Source organism: Panulirus ornatus, chromosome 48, assembly GCF_036320965.1.
Source record: "Panulirus ornatus isolate Po-2019 chromosome 48, ASM3632096v1, whole genome shotgun sequence".
Lineage (NCBI taxonomy): Eukaryota > Metazoa > Arthropoda > Malacostraca > Decapoda > Palinuridae > Panulirus > Panulirus ornatus.
In genome coordinates this window covers 13,374,987-13,397,108 of record NC_092271.1, presented here as the reverse complement: position 1 = coordinate 13,397,108, position 22,122 = coordinate 13,374,987, and the positions used below count along the sequence as shown (strand labels likewise).

At 40.4% G+C, this 22,122-nt stretch overlaps 1 protein-coding gene and 1 long non-coding RNA gene across 5 annotated transcripts in view; one reads left to right on the top strand and one right to left on the bottom strand.

The window, feature by feature from the left end:
* Positions 1–4,847: 4,847 nt before the first annotated feature.
* Positions 4,848–21,265, bottom strand: LOC139764102 (uncharacterized). The gene is made up of 3 exons (XR_011716313.1): positions 21,055–21,265; positions 5,718–5,916; positions 4,848–4,983 (listed from the first exon to the last, which is right to left on the bottom strand). It is a non-coding gene; the product is annotated as an uncharacterized lncRNA (long non-coding RNA).
* A 244-nt stretch (positions 21,266–21,509) lies between these two features.
* LOC139764100 (protein-L-isoaspartate O-methyltransferase domain-containing protein 2-like) overlaps positions 21,510–22,122 on the top strand; it is a 55,621-nt gene continuing 55,008 nt past the window's right edge. For 2 of the 4 annotated variants that reach the window (XM_071690594.1, XM_071690595.1), the window contains exon 1: positions 21,510–21,665. The gene's annotated coding sequence lies outside the window, so the exon portion shown is untranslated. Of the gene's footprint in view, positions 21,666–21,771; positions 22,003–22,122 lie in introns of those variants that run through there. The other 2 variants (XM_071690597.1, XM_071690596.1) reach the window with 2 other exon arrangements.

The window sequence follows — 22,122 nt, the reverse complement described above, 5'->3', positions numbered from 1 at the left end:
GAATTGAATAGCATAAAACCCAGTGCATTATAAGGCATAAATGATTGTAGCACAGACCTTTTGCTGATTATCCTGGTTCTAGTGGTACTGGAGGGGGAACTGCCCCTTTTTTTCACCCCTTGTGTGCATTTTCTTTTCCCAAACAATCCCTTGTCCTGTCCTTGTCTGTGTACATGTTATTGAATTTTTCACTGTTAGCATATAGACAAGTCTTATTACTTCCATTTTGTTTTCTCTATCTTAACTAACTTTTAAGTAAGCATTCCTTCATTCTTCTACAGCATATCTTTGCCCCTCTTGTTTCTTTATTTATCCCATTAACATCTATATTGTTCACAACCAAGTTTGCTTGGGATTTCTTTGAGTAATTCTATGTAGTCTATCATTATTCATTTTTATATTCTTTAACCTTTATACCCATTCCTTCAATAGCTATAGGTTTGATTGCTTTTGTATTCAAAAGTTTACTTCTTTGAGATCAGCAGATATTTCAATGGTCTCATTATCATGTAAAGCTGCTTTCCCTTTAAACCACATCTCAACCTTGTCATTCCTTTCTTTCTCAGTTTGTGTTTTTATTATTGAATGGCATTTCCCCATCTCCTTAATATCAGTCAATGATTTAGTGAGTTTAGTTGTAACTGATTTTATCTCTTAGCTGATTTATCTCCAAAAGGCCTTACAGTCTTATATTTTTTGTGCGTATGACTCCATGAACTTAGGTGAGTTATCAGCCATACATGGATAGGCATTTTTTCTGCCTTTCATATGCCATTCTCCAAATTCTTAGAAAAAACATCTGTTCCTCTTACTTTAGTACTACTATGTGATCTTCCAAGACATAAGTTATCTTGAATATGATACACTTAAGGTATTTTATTGCTACCTAGAATTTCCTAAAGTTTGTGCAGAGTTCTTTGATAATGCTGAACATTTTCATAGATTTATTTATTTATACTTTGTCGCTGTCTCCCGCGTTAGCGAGGTAGCGCAAGGAAACAGACGAAAGAATGGCCCAACCCACCCACATACACATGTATACACAGACACATCCACATACGCACATATACATACCTATACATCTCAACATATTTTTTTTTTTTTTTTTTTATACTTTGTCGCTGTCTCCCGCGTTTGCGAGGTAGCGCAAGGAAACAGACGAAAGAAATGCCCCCCCCCCATACACATGTATATACATACGTCCACACACGCAAATATACATACCTACACAGCTTTCCATGGTTTACCCCAGACGCTTCACATGCCTTGATTCAATCCACTGACAGCACGTCAACCCCGGTATACCACATCGCTCCAATTCACTCTATTCCTTGCCCTCCTTTCACCCTCCTGCATGTTCAGGCCCCGATCACACAAAATCTTTTTCACTCCATCTTTCCACCTCCAATTTGGTCTCCCTCTTCTCCTTGCTCCCTCCACCTCCGACACATATATCCTCTTGGTCAATCTTTCCTCACTCATCCTCTCCATGTGCCCAAACCACTTCAAAACACCCTCTTCTGCTCTCTCAACCACGCTCTTTTTATTTCCACACATCTCTCTTACCCTTACGTTACTCACTCGATCAAACCACCTCACACCACACATTGTCCTCAAACATCTCATTTCCAGCACATCCATCCTCCTGCGCACAACTCTATCCATAGCCCACGCCTCGCAACCATACAACATTGTTGGAACCACTATTCCTTCAAACATACCCATTTTTGCTTTCCGAGATAATGTTCTCGACTTCCACACATTCTTCAAGGCCCCCAGAATTTTCGCCCCCTCCCCCACCCTATGATCCACTTCCGCTTCCATGGTTCCATCCGCTGCCAGATCCACTCCCAGATATCTAAAACACTTCACTTCCTCCAGTTTTTCTCCATTCAAACTCACCTCCCAATTGACTTGACCCTCAACCCTACTGTACCTAATAACCTTGCTCTTATTCACATTTACTCTTAACTTTCTTCTTCCACACACTTTACCAAACTCAGTCACCAGCTTCTGCAGTTTCTCACATGAATCAGCCACCAGCGCTGTATCATCAGCGAACAACAACTGACTCACTTCCCAAGCTCTCTCATCCCCAACAGACTTCATACTTGCCCCTCTTTCCAAAACTCTTGCATTTACCTCCCTAACAACCCCATCCATAAACAAATTAAACAACCATGGAGACATCACACACCCCTGCCGCAAACCTACATTCACTGAGAACCAATCACTTTCCTCTCTTCCTACACGTACACATGCCTTACATCCTCGATAAAAACTTTTCACTGCTTCTAACAACTTTCCTCCCACACCATATATTCTTAATACCTTCCACAGAGCATCTCTATCAACTCTATCATATGCCTTCTCCAGATCCATAAATGCTACATACAAATCCATTTGCTTTTCTAAGTATTTCTCACATACATTCTTCAAAGCAAACACCTGATCCACACATCCTCTACCACTTCTGAAACCACACTGCTCTTCCCCAATCTGATGCTCTGTACATGCCTTCACCCTCTCAATCAATACCCTCCCATATGATTTACCAGGAATACTCAACAAACTTATACCTCTGTAATTTGAGCATTCACTCTTATCCCCTTTGCCTTTGTACAATGGCACTATGCACGCATTCCGCCAATCCTCAGGCACCTCACCATGAGTCATACATACATTAAATAACCTTACCAACCAGTCAACAATACAGTCACCCCCTTTTTTAATAAATTCCACTGCAATACCATCCAAACCTGCTGCCTTGCCGGCTTTCATCTTCCGCAAAGCTTTCACTACCTCTTCTCTGTTTACCAAATCATTTTCCCTAACCCTCTCACTTTGCACACCACCTCGACCAAAACACCCTATATCTGCCACTCTATCATCAAACACATTCAACAAACCTTCAAAATACTCACTCCATCTCCTTCTCACATCACCACTACTTGTTATCACCTCCCCATTTGCGCCCTTCACTGAAGTTCCCATTTGCTCCCTTGTCTTACGCACTTTATTTACCTCCTTCCAGAACATCTTTTTATTCTCCCTAAAATTTAATGATACTCTCTCACCCCAACTCTCATTTGCCCTATTTTTTAACCTCTTGCACCTTTCTCTTGACCTCCTGTCTCTTTCTTTTATACATCTCCCACTCAATTGCATTTTTTCCCTGCAAAAATCGTCCAAATGCCTCTCTCTTCTCTTTCACTAATACTCTTACTTTTTCATCCCACCACTCACTCCCCTTTCTAATCAACCCACCTCCCACTCTTCTCATGCCACAAGCATCTTTTGCGCAATCCATCACTGATTCCCTAAATACATCCCATTCCTCCCCCACTCCCCTTGCTTCCATTGTTCTCACCTTTTTCCATTCTGTACTCAACATATACATATATATATACACACACAGACATATACATATATATGCCTGTACATAATTCATACTGTCTGCCCTTATTCATTCGTGTCGCCACCCTGCCACACATGAAATGACAACCCCCTCCCCCTACATGTGTGCGGGGTAGCGCTAAGAAAAGACAACAAAGGCCACATTCGTTCACACTCAGTCTCTAGCTGTCATGTGTAATGCACCGATTTACATACAAAAAAAATGGAGACATAAAGTCCCATTTTCAAAATTGCCCCTCCTACAGGGTAAGTTTTCTATTTACCACATGGCAGTATCATCTTTGTACATTATGCTTTGTTACTTTGCATCTATTAACATTGTGGCTGGGGCATGTACACTACAGTAATTTTTCTGTTCACTGCATCTAAGATATATACACCTGTCATTTTTTGTGATGAAAACTTCCAGAAATACCATACATTTATTTAGATATGCTTGAAAATACTCCTGAAGTACTTGATATTCTTGGTAAAGGAGCAGCACAGGTTAAAACTACATAACAGACATAAGCAGGGTTTCAACCATTTGAGTTTGCTATCATTTTATCCGGTCATATTCCAGTAACAACAAACGTTTGAGGATACAATTTAAAAATATTTGAATATATTCAGCACATAGAGTGTACTTTATATATTAGGACTGGTGCAGCAAAGGGTAAAATTGGCCTTGCAGCTTCCAACCCATTTTTAAGTTATAACTGGTTAATAATAATTGGCCTCCAAGTGGGTGTCTCCTTGTACCCAAACATGATACCGCTTGGAAGATTTCAAGCATGCCTCACTGGCTCTTCCTGCAGATGAAGGCTGTTTCCACCACCCTAGTCTGTTGGTGTTATGTATGCAGTGATCCACATGTCACATACTCTTAAGATGTGTTTAAAAATGTCTGCATCTTTTGCTCTGTGCTGAATCTTGGTATTTACTTTATAAACCAATGACATGTATTGCATTTGAGTTTGTGGAGTATTTGTGAGTGAATTTTATTTAGGAATGTATAGAGTATGCACTGTATGTGGTAATGCATTTGTGTCTATAAGAATACTGTGTTTTAAATATGCCATGGGCCAACTAAGATGGGGAGGATAGTGTGTTACTTGAGCAGGACATGATGGGTGGTGTGCAGATTGACCACAATGGAGTTAGTTGTGATTGTTTATCATTTTCAGCACTTTAATCATCCAGTTAGGTTGAAGTTTCGAAGTACCACTGTAGCACAAATTCTCACTTTCTCTGTGCCCAATTAGTAGTTTTACTTTCAATTTCACATCCACGGAACTCCCTGCAGAGAGTGTGACCACAGCATAAAAGTCTCAACTTTGTCTTGTCTTATCTTATTCTACCCAGTATTTTATCTTGTTTACCCCTCGTATGATACCAGCTGTCTTCCTATCACTCTCCTTCTATTTCACTCTTTCATATTCTTTTATCAGCATATCTTTATGTATCTTCTGTGTGTGACTGTACTACATAAATGTGTTTCAGAGATATAAACAAAAAATACAAATACAGGAAGCTTGGTAATTGTACCCTCAGATCAAGGTTTATCATCTGCACTGATGTGAAATCCTGTAAGCAGAAGCAGAGAGAGTTAGGATTCAGCATTGTGAAACTTTCTACACAAAATGTAAAATCATATTGACCTTCAGTAATTCTCTTGTAAAACATTTTGAGTATGAAATGTAGTTTGGTCTCAATGTTATCAAAAATACCAAGTCATACCTGAGTTAGTATAGAAAGGGGCAACAAGCTTAAGACCAGGAGTAAGATATAAGAAACTACTCAGACCGCTCTCTGTACATTACCTCCATGGTAATGCAAGGGAAGTTTTCTAGATACTTATAATTATAGTTTGACAGTATAGATCCTGAACTCTTTTTCAAATTCCAGAGGGAAACAAAAGACAGAACGTTAGAGGTAAAAGGTATACCACTGGTACAGGTAATGTCTTCTTTACAAATGTCTGAACTGAAAAGTGAAGTAAATTGCTGTATTGTAAATGCGAAAACAGGGACTTGTTCAGGAAGGGACTGAGGATTGTTTCCATTATTTATCATGGAATAGGCAGGAGTAAACAAAGATTCTCAGCTCCTTCATTAAAAGCCTGTAGGCCTTCTGTTACCTGTTTACTTGGTGTACTCTATGACATTACATCTTGTCTTTCCTTCTATTTGACATCCCACATCTCCCATACACTTATGTATTACTTATTCCATCATGTCTGTTAACACTGCAAATTTTCCTTGAATAGTTCATTTTAGCAGCTTGAATTATAGTTTAGGGTTCACAGAATTATGCTTTACCTCTGTCATTTTTGTGTCGCATGCATAGCATGGCAGACACCTAGGAATGGCTTTGTTTGTTGTCTTCTTAATTTTCCATTCATCGTCTGTCCGTCCGTCCATCATCCGTCCATCGTCGATCTTTCAGGCTGTCATTCATCCATTTGTACATTGTTGGTATGTCCGTCTGTCCATTTGTCTTTGGGATTCACCTTGTAACCTTCAGATTAAGAACTTTAAATTAGATACACATCAAATTGTATATAATTGTTTTCCAGTATCTAAAAAAAAATTTGAATGGCATAAGACCCATAAATCTCTCTAAGCTTTGCCTGAGTTTTTCTGCTTAAAATGTCTTTTAACCCTAAATTTTTCCTTCCTCTTAAGTTGAAGAAAATTCAACCTTTGGCCATGAAACTTTATACAGTTGTTTCTCAGCATCTAGAGAATTGAGTGTCACCAGACTGATAACTCTAGTTTGATTTTTATACCACTTGTAAAGAGGTTTAACAAAGGACATGAATTAAATACCATCTTTGAGTATGGAATTTACTGCATATTTTTTCGATACTTTTTAAACAATATGCCCACCCATTCTTATTTCACTCTCATTAACTGTGTTAAACTTGCAGGTGATACAAGTTTTATATTCACCTTTTTCCTTTTATACTCTTACCCAAGGATCCAGTCACCTTCCTCTCTTATAAAGCTCTCTCCTCTTTACATTTGCTTCCATTGTATTATATTTGCATAGTACTAAACCCAGATACTTAAGCTCTTCAACATCTTCAAAGAGTTTGCCATCCTCAATGTCCACCTCTGCATACTATTTCAATGTCCACCTCAGCATACTATTTCTATTTATTCTGTTTGGTATTGCAAAGTCTTCCACTAAACTCAACTTCATAGTGGAAGGAGGTAAATAAAGTGCGTAAGACAAGGGAACAAATGGGAAACATCAGTGAAGGGGGCTAATGGGGAGGTGATAACAAGGAGTAGTGATGTGAGAAGGAGATGGAGTGAGTATTTTGAAGCTTTGTCGAATGTGTTTGATGATAGAGTGGCAGATATAGGGTGTTTTGGTCGAGGTGGTGTGCAAAGTGAGAGGGTTAGGGAGAATGATTTGGTAAACAGAGAAGAGGTGGTAAAAGCTGTGTGGAAGATGAAAGCCGGCAAGGCAGCAGGTTTGGATGGTATTGCAGTGGAATTTATTAAAAAAGGGGGTGACTGTATTGTTGACTGGTTGGTAAGATGGTAAGATTATCTAATGTATGTACGACTCATGGTGAGGTGCCTGAGGATTGGGGGAATGCTTGCATAGTGCCATTGTACAGAGGCAAAGGGGATAAAAGTGAGTGCTCAAATTACAGAGGTATAAGTTTGTTGAGTATTCCTGGGAAATTATATGGGAGGGTGTTGATTGAAAGGGTGAAGGCATGTACAGAGCATCAGATTGGGGAAGAGCAGTGTGGTTTCAGAAATGGTAGAGGATGTGTGTATCAGGTGTTTGCTTTGAAAAATGTATGTGAGAAATACTTAGAAAAGCAAATGGATTTGTATGTAGCATTTATGGATCTGGAGAAGGCATATGTTTGAGTTGATAGAGATGCTCTGTGGAAGGTATTAAGAATATATGGTGTGGGAGGTAAGTTGTTAGAAGCAGTGAAAAGTTTTTATCGAGGATGTAAGGCATGTGTACATGTAGGAAGAGAGGAAAGTGATTGGTTCTCAGTGAATGTTGGTTTGTGGCAGGGGTGCATGATGTTTCCATGGTTGTTTAATTTGTTTATGGATGGGGTTGTTAGGGAGGTGAATGCAAGAGTTTTGGAAAGAGGGGCAAGTATGCAGTCTGTTGTTGATGAGAGAGCTTGGGAAGTGAGTCAGTTGTTGTTCGCTGATGATACAGTGCTGGTGGCTGATTTGGGTGAGACACTGCAGAAGCTGGTGACTGAGTTTGGTAAAAGTGTGTGAAAGAAGAAAGCTGAGAGTAAATGTGAATAAGAGCAAGGTTATTAGGTACAGTAGGGTTGCGAGACAAGTCAATTGGGAGGTAAGTTTGAATGGAGAAAACTGGAGGAAGTGAAGTGTTTTATATATCTGGGAGTGGATTTGGCAGCGAATGGAACCATGGAAGCGGAAGTGAATCATAGGGTGGGAGAGGGGGCGAAAGTTCTGGGAGCGTTGAAGAATGTGTGGAAGTCGCGAACGTTATCTTGAAAAGCAAAAATGGGTATGTTTGAAGGAATAGTGGTTCCAACAATGATATATGGTTGCGAGGCATGGACTATGGATAGAGTTGTGTGGAGGAGGGTGGATGTGCTGGAAATGAGATGTTTGAGGACAATATGTGGTGTGAGGTGGTTTGATCGAGTAAGTAATGAAAGGGTAAGAGGGATGTGTGGTAATGAAAAGAGTGTGGTTGAGAGAGCAGAAGAGGGTGTTTTGAAATGGTTTGGTCACGTGGAGAGAATGAATGAGGAAAGATTGACAAAGAGGATATATGTGTCAGAGGTGGAGGGAACGAGGAGAAGTGGGAGACCAAACTGGAGGTGGAAAGATGGAGTGAAAAAGATTTTGAGTGATCGGGGCCTGAACATGCAGGAGGGTGAAAGGTGTGCAAGGAATAGAGTGAATTGGAATGATGTGGTATACTGGGGTCGACGTGCTGTCAGTGGATTGAACCAGGGCATGTGAAGCGTCTGGGGTAAACCATGGAAAGTTGTGTGGGGCCTGGATGTGGAAAGGGAGCTATGATTTCGATGCATTATACATGACAGCTAGAGACTGAATGTGAACGAATGTGGCCTTTGTTGTCTTTTCCTAGCGCTACCTCGCGCACATGCGGTTGGAGGGGGTTGTTATTTCATGTGTGGTGGGGTGGCAATGGGAATGAATAAGGGCAGACAGTATGAATTATCTACATGTGTATATATGTATGTGTTTGTGTGTGTATGTATAGGTATACGTTGAGATGTATAGGTATGTATATGTGCATGTGTGGACGTGTATGTATATACACGTGTATTTGGGTGGGTTGGGCCATTCTTTCGTCTGTTTCCTTGCGCTACCTGGGTAACGCAGGAGACAGCGACAAAGTATAATAAATATAAATAAATAAATATCTTTTAACCCTAAATTTTTCCTTCCTCTTAAGTTGAAGAAAATTCAACCTTTGGCCATGAAACTTTATACAGTTGTTTCTCAGCATCTAGAGAATTGAGTGTCACCAGACTGATAACTCTAGTTTGATTTTTATACCACTTGTATAGAGGTTTAACAAAGGACGTGAATTAAATACCATCTTTGGGTATGGAATTTATTGCATATTTTTTCAATACTTTTTAAACAATATGCCCACCCATTCTTATTTCACTCTCATTAACTGTGTTAAACTTGCAGGTGATACAAGTTTTATATTCATCACATTTTTCCTTTTATACTTTTACCCAAGGATCCAGTCACCTTCCTCTCTTATAAAGCTCTCTCCTCTTTACATTTGCTTCCATTGTATTATATTTGCATAGTACTAAACCCAGATACTTAAATTCTTCAAGATCTTCCAAGAGTTTACCGTCCTCAATTTCCACCTCAGCATACTATTTCTATTTATTCTGTGTGGTATTGCAGTCTTCCACTTAACTCAACTTCATAGTGTTATTCATCAAACAAGGCATGTGGTGAGCATTACACACTAACCCTGCTTGTGAGCAAAATATGCTTATAGTACTCTTCAGAAATCATCAGTGTACTCACTCTTACAGGCATTTAACTTCATCTCCTTTTACACACCTTTCTAAAGTAAAGAAATGGCATTTTATCCTTCAATATTCAGATTGCTCTTCTTGCATTGCTAGCAACATTAAATTGCCTTCAAATAAACTAGGCAGCAAAAGGTCAGGTCTTTCCATCCAGCTCAAGCTTTGCACCCTTTCTTCCTGTTTTTCTTCAATTTCTGTCACTATCCCATATAAATATATGGGGACTAGATGTAGAAAGGGAGCTGTTTCGGTGCATTACACATGACAGCTAGAGACTGAGTGTGAACAAATGTGGCCTTTGTTGTCTTTCCCTAGCGCTGCCTCACGTATACAGGGGGGAAGGGGTGCCATTTCATGTGTGGCGGGGACAGGAATGGATGAAGGCAGCAAGTATGAATATGTCCATGTGTATATATGTATATGTCTGTGTATGTATATGTATGTATACGTTGAAATGTATAGGTATGTATATGTGCGTGTGTGGATGTGTATGTGGGTGGGTTGTGCCATTCTTTCATCTGTTTCCTTGCACTACCTTGCTAACGCGGGAGACAGCGACAAAGTATGATAATAATAATAATAATAATAATAATAATGATAGGGGAGAAAGAATACTTCCCACGTATTCCCTGCGTGTTGTAGAAGGCGACTAAAAGGGGAGGGAGTGGGGGGGGGCTGGAAATCCTCCCCTCTCGTTTATTTTTAATTTTCCAAAAGAAGGAACAGAGAAGGGGGCCAGGTGAGGGTATTCCCTCAAAGGCCCAGTCCACTGTTCTTAACGCTACCTCGCTAATGCAGGAAATGGCGAATAGTTTGAAAGAAAGAAAAAGATATATATATATATATATATATATATATATATATATATATATATATATATATTTTTTTTTTTTTTTTTTTTTTTTATACTTTGTCGCTGTCTCCCGCGTTTGCGAGGTAGCGCAAGGAAACAGACGAAAGAAATGGCCCAACCCCCCCCCCCATACACATGTACATACACACGTCCACACACGCAAATATACATACCTACACAGCTTTCCATGGTTTACCCCAGACGCTTCACATGCCTTGATTCAATCCACTGACAGCACGTCAACCCCTGTATACCACATGACTCCAATTCACTCTATTCCTAGCCCTCCTTTCACCCTCCTGCATGTTCAGGCCCCGATCACACAAAATCTTTTTCACTCCATCTTTCCACCTCCAATTTGGTCTCCCTCTTCTCCTCGTTCCCTCCACCTCCGACACATATATCCTCTTGGTCAATCTCTCCTCACTCATTCTCTCCATGTGCCCAAACCATTTCAAAACACCCTCTTCTGCTCTCTCAACCACGCTCTTTTTATTTCCACACATCTCTCTTACCCTTACGTTACTTACTCGATCAAACCACCTCACACCACACATTGTCCTCAAACATCTCATTTCCAGCACATCCATCCTCCTGCGCACATCTCTATCCATAGCCCACGCCTCGCAACCATACAACATTGTTGGAACCACTATTCCCTCAAACATACCCATTTTTGCTTTCCGAGATAATGTTCTCGACTTCCACACATTTTTCAAGGCTCCCAAAATTTTCGCCCCCTCCCCCACCCTATGATCCACTTCCGCTTCCATGGTTCCATCCGCTGACAGATCCACTCCCAGATATCTAAAACACTTCACTTTTTTTTTTTTTTTCGCTGTCTCCCGCGTTTGCGAGGTAGCGCAAGGAAACAGACGAAAGAAATGGCCCAACCCACCCCCATACACATGTATATACATACGTCCACACACGCAAATATACATACCTACACAGCTTTCCATGGTTTACCCCCGACGCTTCACATGCCCCGATTCAATCCACTGACAGCACGTCAACCCCGGTATACCACATCACTCCAATTCACTCTATTCCTTGTCCTCCTTTCACCCTCCTGCATGTTCAGGCCCCGATCATACAAAATCTTTTTCACTCCATCTTTCCACTCCAATTTGGTCTCCCTCTTCTCCTCGTTCCCTCCACCTCCGACACATATATCCTCTTGGTCAATCTTTCCTCACTCATTCTCTCCATGTGCCCAAACCATTTCAAAACACCCTCTTCTGTTCTCTCAACCACGCTCTTTTTATTTCCACACATCTCTCTTACCCTTACGTTACTTACTCGATCAAACCACCTCACACCACACATTGTCCTCAAACATCTCATTTCCAGCACATCCATCCTCCTGCGCACAACTCTATCCATAGCCCACGCCTCGCAACCATACAACATTGTTGGAACCACTATTCCTTCAAACATACCCGTTTTTGCTTTCCGAGATAATATTCTCGACTTCCACACATTCTTCAAGGCTCCCAGAATTTTCGCCCCCTCCCCCACCCTATGATCCACTTCCGCTTCCATGGTTCCATCCGCTGCCAGATCCACTCCCAGATATCTAAAACACTTCACTTCCTCCAGTTTTTCTCCATTCAAACTCACCTCCCAATTGACTTGACCCTCAACCCTACTGTACCTAATAACCTTGCTCTTATTCACATTTACTCTTAACTTTCTTCTTTCATACTATTCGCCATTTCCCACATTAGCGAGGTAGCGTTAAGAACAGAGGACTGAGCTTTTGAAGGAATATTCTCTCTTGGCCCCACTCTGTTCCTTCTTTTGGAAAATTAAAAATGAGAGGGGAGGATTTTCAGCCCCCCGCTCCCTCCTCTTTTAGTCGCCTTCTACGACACACAGGGAATACATGGGAAGTATTCTTTCTCCCCTATCCCCAGGGATATATATATATTTCTTTTTCTTTCTTTCATACTATTCGCCATTTCCTGCATCAGTGAGGTAGCATTAAGAACAGAGGACTGGGCCTTTGAGGGAACATCCTCACCCGGCCCCCTTCTCTGTTCCTTCATTTGGAAGATTAAGAAAAAAAAAATGAGTGGGGAGGATTTCCAGCTCCCTCGCTCCCTTCCCTTTTAGTCACCTTCTACGACACGCAGGGAATACGTGGGAAGTATTCTTTCTCCCCTATCCCCAGGGATATATATTTATATTAAGAGCAGGGTGCTGGAAATCCTCCCCTCACGTTTTTTAACTTTCCAAAAGGAACAGAGAAGGGGCCAAGTAAGGATATTCCCTCTAAGGCTCAGTCCTCTGTTCTTGGTGCTACCTCACTAACATGGGAAATGGCAAGTTTGTATGAAAAAAAATATATATTGAAAAGCCAAGGTGACATCATTCAACCCTGTCTCTTTCATGCCAACCTCAAAACTTTCCTTTAAACTAACATACTTTTTTGCAAGTGCTTTACTATTGTATAGTGATTTTGCTGCATCCAGCAATTTTCCTCCTTCACTGTAGATTTTCAATACTATCCATAATAAATTCCAACAACTCTTTCCCATCCTTTCAGTAACATTTCTGACACATACCTTCACTGATATGCTCAGCAAGCTCATTCCCTTATTATTTTACACTTAACTATACGACCCTATCCTTTGTACAAAAAAAGTGTTTACTGCTATTGTCCATTCATCTGACAATCTCCCCCTTCTTCAAGGAGACAAATATTTTATGCACTGATTCTGTTACATCAGCTCCGCTCTTCAATATTTTTGTTATCCCATCCACTCATGAATCTACCATTTTCAGCTTGCTTATAGCTGTTGTTATCACTTGCTTGGATAATTCTTGAATCTGAAGTTTCCCTTCTTGTCCCTCCATCCCCTAGCTTGATATCAGTGCCTGACTTCCATCCTCTTTTGCCATCAGCTCTTTTAAGCACCATTAACATGTGTATCATCAGTCATTCTCTTTAATGTCTAACCATTTCAGTAGACCATGCTCAGCTCTCAAACATATTCTGATAATTACCAAACCTCTCTTTTTACCCAGTCATTCCCTTCTCAATCACACTACACATTGCCCTTAAGCATTATGTTGTCAATACATCTTCCATCTTCCATAGGGTACTGTTGTGACTACTATACCATGAAACATATCCATCTTGCACTCTCAGACAGTGACCTGTCTTTCCACATTCTCCTCATTGCACCTGGGACCTTTGCCTCCTTACCCACCTTATGGTTCACTTTAGCTCCAATTGTGTTCCAACATGTATATTATTATCTTTAATGTTATTCTTATCTTTCATATGTGTCTTAGAACTTGATTTTAAATAGAAATCAGTCACTCAAGACTGATTTTCTGTATACTACAATCCCATTACCTCTCTCACTACTCAGTTCTTGAATTGATTAAACAGCAATGACAGCATGATACTTCCTTGACACCAGACCTACCTTCACCATCCAGGAACCACTCACCCTCCTCCTTTTCCACATACACAAATGATGCACTGTCCCAGTAAAAATTATTCCCTGTATCTATCAGCCTTTATCTCGCACCATATATTCATAATACCTTCCCCTAGGCACCTCTGTCAACCTTCTCATACTCTTTTTCTAGATCCATAAATTTGTACAAATCCAAACATTTTTCACATAGACTCCCCAAACTAAACACCTCGTCCACACATCCTCTGCCACTCCAGAAGCCTCAATGTTCCCTTCTATTCAGATCTGTGCATACCACAACCCTCTCAGTCACCACTTTCCCATACAACATATCATGTATTCTCAATAAACTTTTGTCTTTGTTTGAACATTCATTTCGTCCCCATGCCCCGATACAATGGCACTCTGCATGCATTTTGCCACTTCTCTCGCACCCTATCTTAGGCAATAGTTATTTTGAACATCCTGACTAACCAGTCAACAGCACTGTCACCCATGTTTTTGAAAAACTCAAGTTTGATCCCACCCACTCCTGCCATGTGCTGCATTAATTCATATGTGAGGTTTTCATGACCTCTCTTTTTACGACAGTGTTATCTATGACTCTAACCCTGCATGCCACCTTGTTACCACTTTACATCTGTCTCCTTGTCATTTAACACTTTCAGCAATCCTTCAAAATATTCAAACCTTATTTCCCTCATATTTTCTTCATGTTAGGATTTTCCCTTAGGCTCTCCTCTGTCACCCACAGCTGTTTTCCTCTCACTATTCAGCTCTTTCCAAAATATTCTCCTTTTTAAAGTTCACTAGTGCTTTCTTACCCCATCTCCTACTTGCCCTATTTTTTTTTTTGCTCCTGTATCTTTTTCTTGACCTGCTGTTTCTTTCTCATGCTTCTCCCAGTCTTTGCACTTCCTCCTTACAGATACTGTCCGTAAACCTCCCTTTTCTCTCTCACTAGCAGTTTAACTTCCTCATTCCACCATTCACCACCCCTTTTTCATTTTTTTTTTTTTTTTATACTTTGTCGCTGTCTCCCGCGTTTGCGAGGTAGCGCAAGGAAACAGACGAAAGAAATGGCCCAACCCCCCCCCCCATACACATGTACATACACACGTCCACACACGCAAATATACATACCTACACAGCTTTCCATGGTTTACCCCAGACGCTTCACATGCCTTGATTCAATCCACTGACAGCACGTCAACCCCTGTATACCACATGACTCCAATTCACTCTATTCCTTGCCCTCCTTTCACCCTCCTGCATGTTCAGGCCCCGATCACACAAAATCTTTTTCACTCCATCTTTCCACCTCCAATTTGGTCTCCCTCTTCTCCTCGTTCCCTCCACCTCCGACACATATATCCTCTTGGTCAATCTCTCCTCACTCATTCTCTCCATGTGCCCAAACCATTTCAAAACACCCTCTTCTGCTCTCTCAACCACGCTCTTTTTATTTCCACACATCTCTCTTACCCTTACGTTACTTACTCGATCAAACCACCTCACACCACACATTGTCCTCAAACATCTCATTTCCAGCACATCCATCCTCCTGCGCACATCTCTATCCATAGCCCACGCCTCACAACCATACAACATTGTTGGAACCACTATTCCCTCAAACATACCCATTTTTGCTTTCCGAGATAATGTTCTCGACTTCCACACATTTTTCAAGGCTCCCAAAATTTTCGCCCCCTCCCCCACCCTTTTTCATACTTGCAGTATTTATATTACTCATCACTGCAAATGACGTGGAGTAGGGAAACTTTCTGGTACGAGTCCACTAAAATCCACTAAGTAGAAGTCGAGTTCATCAAGCCCAAAATTTTTCTGAGTATTTCATTATCTGTATGCATGCTTAAGGGTGAATCTGTAAGTACATCATTTTTTTTTTTGTGTGTGTGTGTGTGTGTGTGTATGCATATGTACTTGTTTGAGTTTTGAAAAGAATCACAGTGTGATTTAAAAAGTTGGTATATTTTTTTCTACAAGGTAAAGCCTTCCTATCATTGTTCTTAACCAATTCCAGATTAATACAGGTTATATTGGGAATATGATATTATTCTTCTTCCACAAAAATGTTATAATCAATTCATGTGTAAGCTCCAGTAGATGTAGATTGTGTGATAAATTCCATATATGCTCTAGTCATTTGGCATTTGTCAAACTTAATTCATACTTGGGGCATTTGATATTTTGATCCCATTATTGCATATTTATTGTCTACTTCAGTTTTACACATTAAAAGTGAAATGCTAGTAGTCATGTAAAGGATAATGTGGATTGTACAAAGGATTTCTTATGAGGTTGGTCCACTGATAAAAGTTATAAGTGCTTTGGCATATACTGCACCATTATCAACCCACATGACACTGTTATTTTCCTGTTTATTTCATGGAATCCAGTTTAATGTAAGGTTTGATACACTGTTGGAATTTACTCCTGTTGTTGGTTAGTGTGGTGGGAGGCACCACCAATCATAAGTACTAGAGATTTCAGTCACTTGTTTGAAATTTGGTTGAATTACACTGAATTTCACTTTAGACAGGAACTTGATATTTTTTTAAGAATAACATTATTATTGATTTAAGCATTGACTTATACCAAATGTACATTTTTACTGCAGTAATTGTGCTCATTGTTCAGAAAAACATTTATAATTTTGTTTTCTTTTCAGATGAGAAAAGTGTTTGCAATTGAATGTATTAGTTTTTACACATTAAAAGTGACCCTAATGTTATTTTCCTATTTCAATAACCCAAATCCTTCAAAAATGATGGGGAGTGTGTTTTCTTCATTTGACATCTTCCCAGTTTAGGGTGCTTGTTTCTCAATCTGAACTGACACTAACTTCCAGATATTGATATTTGTTCCAGTCAACTGAGACAAGCTATTTCTACCTTTATTTTCATTTTTCTGCACTTACTAACACAGGCCTCAAGATTACCACATTTTTCTATTTATTACATTACATGTGGTTAGTAACTGCTGTATGTGCATAATACCCAGATGACTAAGCAGACCATATCAGTGTGTACTATGAGTGTTATTGTTGGTTGATGATTGTAAGAAAACAAGTGATAAAATTTATGTGGGCACCTTCCCTTCTGTGAGTGAAGGAACCATTCAACATAGCATATTTATCTTTGTATCTTTAAAACCTCCAGCCATACACCTCAGTGTTAAATGCAAAGATGGTAAATGAAATAAGATAGCCAATTTGCAAGGAGAGGTGAGAAGCCATGAATTCCCCCGCCATGGAGGAGTAAGAGGAAATGTCAAAATAACCTTCAAGTTTCTAGATCCAACTGATTGTCAGCAATATACAGTTCTTTAAAAGAAGATCCAAAGAGAGCAATCAGAGGTCATAGCAAGAAATTAAACCAATAATGTATCAGAAAGAGTGTAAAGAAGTACCTCTGCAGCACCAGAGATATGGATAAATGGAATGAGGTATGTAATGAAACTGTAAATTGCAGACAGTTTACAGAAAATTAAAAAAGTCAAGAGATGGGTCTCCACAATTAAACTCCCTCATGCTGTACACACTAGTAATAAGTGTATCTCTTCATTCCACAGATTCTTGTGGTCACTTCCTTACTCTGTTTATCCACTGTTTTTCAGACTTTTTCATTAATCTCCTTCAGAAATGCCTTTCTGATGACCCCTATCTATTGCACATAAGTAATTCAGTAACCAACTTTTATTTTTCTGAGCACTCTTCTTGTGGCACAAAGTCTCTTCCTCTGATATTCTCACTCATTTTTGTGGTAACTTTTCGTACTTTTAAACAGTCATCTTGATGCATATATTCTTATATGGCAGACTCACATTTCACGAGTACAAAATAAGGTAGTGTGGTTTACAGAACTTACACCATACCTTCCCACATGGGGTCTCATTTTTTTTCAGCTCAGTACTCTACACCTTGGATATAGCACCAGGAAAGTTTGGAGGATGATTTTTTTAAATTTCTTACCCTTCTATGAATAGAACCAAGCTTTCTTGAGACATATATAGGTGCCATGGAGTGAAAAAGATTTTGAGCGATCAGGGCCTGAACATGCAGGAGGATGAAAGGCGTGCAAGGAATAGAGTGAATCGGAACAATGTGGTATACCGGGGACGACATGCTGTCAATGGATTGAACCAGGGCATGTGAAGCGTCTGGGGTAGACCATGGAAAGTTTTGTGGGCTTGGATGTGGAAAGGGAGCTGTGGTTTCGGTGCATTATATGTGACAGCTAGAGACTGAGTGTGAACGAATGTCGCCTTTGTTGTCTTTTCGTAGCGCTACCTCGCGCATATGCGGGGGGAAGGAGTTGTCATTTCATGTGTGGCGGGGTGGCGACGGGAATGAATAAAGGCAGCAAGTATGAGTTATGTACATGTGTATATGTGTATATGACTGTGTATGTATATATATGTATACGTTGAAATGTATAGGTGTTTATATGTGCATGTGTGGACGTATGTATATACATATGTATGTGGGTGGGTTGGGCCTTTCTTTTCTTTCGTCTGTTTCCTTGTGCTACCTCGCTGATACAGGAGACAGCAACAAAGTATAATAAATAGATAAATACATTTTTTTTTTTTTGCTTTGTCGCTGTCTCCTGCGTTTGCGAGGTAGCGCAAGGAAACAGACGAAAGAAATGGCCCAACCCACCCCCATACACATGTATATACATACGTCCACACACGCAAATATACATACCTACACAGTTTTCCATGGTTTACCCCAGACGCTTCACATGCCCTGATTCAATCCACTGACAGCATGTCAACCCCGGTATACCACATCGATCCAATTCACTCTATTCCTTGCCCTCCTTTCACCCTCCTGCATGTTCAGGCCCCGATCACACAAAATCTTTTTCACTCCATCTTTCCACCTCCAATTTGGTCTCCCACTTCTCCTCGTTCCCTCCACCTTCGACACATATATCCTCTTGGTCAATCTTTCCTCACTCATTCTCTCCATGTGCCCAAACCATTTCAAAACACCCTCTTCTGCTCTCTCAACCACGCTCTTTTTATTTCCACACATCTCTCTTACCCTTACGTTACTTGCTCGATCAAACCACTTCACACCACACATTGTCCTCAACATCTCATTTCCAGCACATCCATCCTCCTGCGCACAACTCTATCCATAGCCCACGCCTCGCAACCATACAACATTGTTGGAACCACTATTCCTTCAAACATACCCATTTTTGCTTTCCGAGATAATGTTCTCGACTTCCACACATTCTTCAAGGCTCCCAGGATTTTCGCCCCCTCCCCCACCCTATGATCCACTTCCGCTTCCATGGTTCCATCCACTGCCAGATCCACTCCCAGATATCTAAAACACTTTACTTCCTCCAGTTTTTCTCCATTCAAACTTACCTCCCAATTGACTTGACCCTCAACCCTACTGTACCTAATTACCTTGCTCTTATTCACATTTACTCTTAAATTTCTTCTTTCACACACTTTACCAAACTCAGTCACCAGCTTCTGCAGTTTCTCACATGAATCAGCCACCAGCGCCATGATTTGTTTATGGATGGGGTTGTTAGGGAGGTGAATGCAAGAGTTTTGGAAAAAGGGGCAAGTATGAAGTCTGTTGGGGATGAGAGAGCTTGGGAAGTGAGTCAGTTGTTGTTCGCTGATGATACAGCGCGGTGGCTGATTCATGTGAGAAACTGCAGAAGCTGGTGAATTTTTCGAAGTCCAATATGCCTGATCCCTTGTCTGAATAGCCTGAGAACTGGAATGGATGAAGAGGTTGTGTTAAAGGAAAAGGGGACAAATGCTTCCATTTCCATAAGAATAACCTCTGCTAAGAATTTGGCAGAGACAGAAGCATCACCACATAAGAGACAGTAATTTACCCAAGTCAGAAGAGAAGTTTGTGTAAGATATTCCAGTCAGCTATGTTGCAGGGCTAATATTTACACTTAGAAGGGGCTCCTGGAGGGGGAGTTGCCATTAGAACAGATACATTTATGAGAGTGATCTGATGAACCAATTGGGGTTGAGATTGTGTATTTACAATGGGATGGACAAGAGGTGAAAACCAAATCCGGAATATTACGAAAGTGGTCACAGCAATCAGGAATATGGGTAGGTTGAAAGATAATTTACTCCAAATCAGTGAGAATGGAAAACATGAGGGCTTCATTCCCTCCACCATCTGTATGGGAGGAATTCAGCCATTCACTATGATGAACAATGAAAGCCCCAGGGTAGAGGATCTCACAGTCTCATGGCAGTAGTTTAGACAGTCGAAGAAGGATATAAAATTTGTTGAATTAGAAGAGCAATAGGCAAAACAGAGGAAAAGTGTGGAAGTAGAAGAGAGACCTGGAGCCACATAACATCAAAGTTTGGAGACTTAAGGTCTTTAAGGTATGCAACAGGTGTGTTGATGTTGGAATAAGCAAAACCACCACCTTTGAACCAGAATCATGAGTGGAGCTTAAAGTTAGACATGAAAAAGGGGCTAGTGAGAACATCATAAGACAACGGTATCTCAAAGACAAGTAAGATAGGAAAGGTACCAGACAGATGGTGTTAAACTAAGGATATCTTACAAGAGAGTCCACAAATGTTGGTATGGTGAATAGAAAACAAGAAGGTCCAACAGAGAGGGAAAGGTCATGGGAGGGGCCAACACTACTACTGAGAGAGCCCTCCTTCACTGGCAGTAGAGTCACGCAGAAACCCGGAGATTCTTAGCATCCCATTATGCCAGGGACTAGGAGCCATAGATTTGACAGACTCTGTCATGATGGTACTTACACAAGTGTGAGTGGACAGGAACTGGCAAAAGTACTTATGTCAAAAAAGGTTTAAGTAGGTGTATGGTGCTTGTAAGAAGGTGGTAGGACTAGCCTGGTAGTCCCATTTTAAGACAGAGAGTAAAACTAACAATCCTGACATGGAGAGTTCCCCACACCACTTTAACACTACCAGTCAAGACTGCTAATTATTTTTTTCAAACCACACACCCTTTTCCCCTATGATCTTTATCTCTCCTGTTTATTTCAATTATACTAGATGAGCTATGCATCTCCAGTACTCGTTTTCGACCTCAATACAAATGGGTTTCACTTTCATACTTAAAAAGTGGAACTAGTATTCCATTCCTTTAAGCAAGCTTCCTACACTCTCCACTTAAGTTTTTATTTTTCCATGTAGCATAGCTTTCAGTGCTCTTCGAGATCTTCTCGCCTGCAAGACAATACTCAACCTCAGCTTACCCATTACTGTCCTCACAGAACTTTGCTCCGAAATACCTAACTCACCAACTTGCTTCCAGTTTTTCACCATCAGCAGCAACTGCCACATCCTACATCTTTCACAAATTAAACTTTTACTGGCAATCACAACCTGCGAAACGTTATTTGTCGAGGAGATTCTCCCTCAATCCTTCACATTCAGTTTACCGACTGTGTTTATACCCCTTCAAAACAATGATAGTTTAAAGTCCCAGTCCAAAAGCTTCTATCGCCATTTTTAAAGGGGCCGCCGCTAAATGTTTTGATCTGGCACGTGACCCCTGATCATTCCCCCCCCCTCCAACATATGTTCCGTAACCCTTGCTACTGGCTTCCATGCACACAATTGTTTTTTCTTTAATCTCTTATGTCTGTGGTTCTAAAGGTGTTCGAATGATAAATCCTTTAACTATATAACACCTTCCAGAGCTATGAGATATGTAGAATGGATACTTAACAATGTAAAAAAGTTGTTTGTATGTAAAAGCGAACACTTGATATGTTTTGATACGATGTGACGTCACTGAGCAGCTGACGAAGGAAAACATATCGTATGTAGAGTCTGTGCCTAACCAGCTTAGTCGCAATAGAGACTTTCTTGCATTTTAACCCCAACATCGCCATGAATGTTCATTGATGTAAGTTTTTATTGTTTCAGTTGCTTTTATATGATATATCTGACACAATACTTCGAAGTGGCTTTTAGTCTGTGTTAAAATACAGGCATATTTAGCTGACATTTTGCCTTGACAACAAAGACCAGTGAGGAAGTTTGTCGTGACGCAGACAGTGTAGTTGCGGTATTCCTCTCTAATTTTGTAGAAAATATCTCTTTGACAGTAGTTAAGGAAACAAGCTATACATTTCGAAGAAAATAATAGTGTGGCATGATCTATGACTACATTCTATAAGTGTCTCGGCAAAGGATCACGATAAGATAAAAATGAAATCACTGTATGGAGTCGGTAGTTACAAGTAAGGTTGATGAATTAGTGTAAAGAAAATTTCTCAGCAAACTGCAGAATAGTGGACTCTGATGTGTATTATAGACGTGGAAGGCATGAAGTAATGCAAAGCGTCTGGTACCAAGCTTTA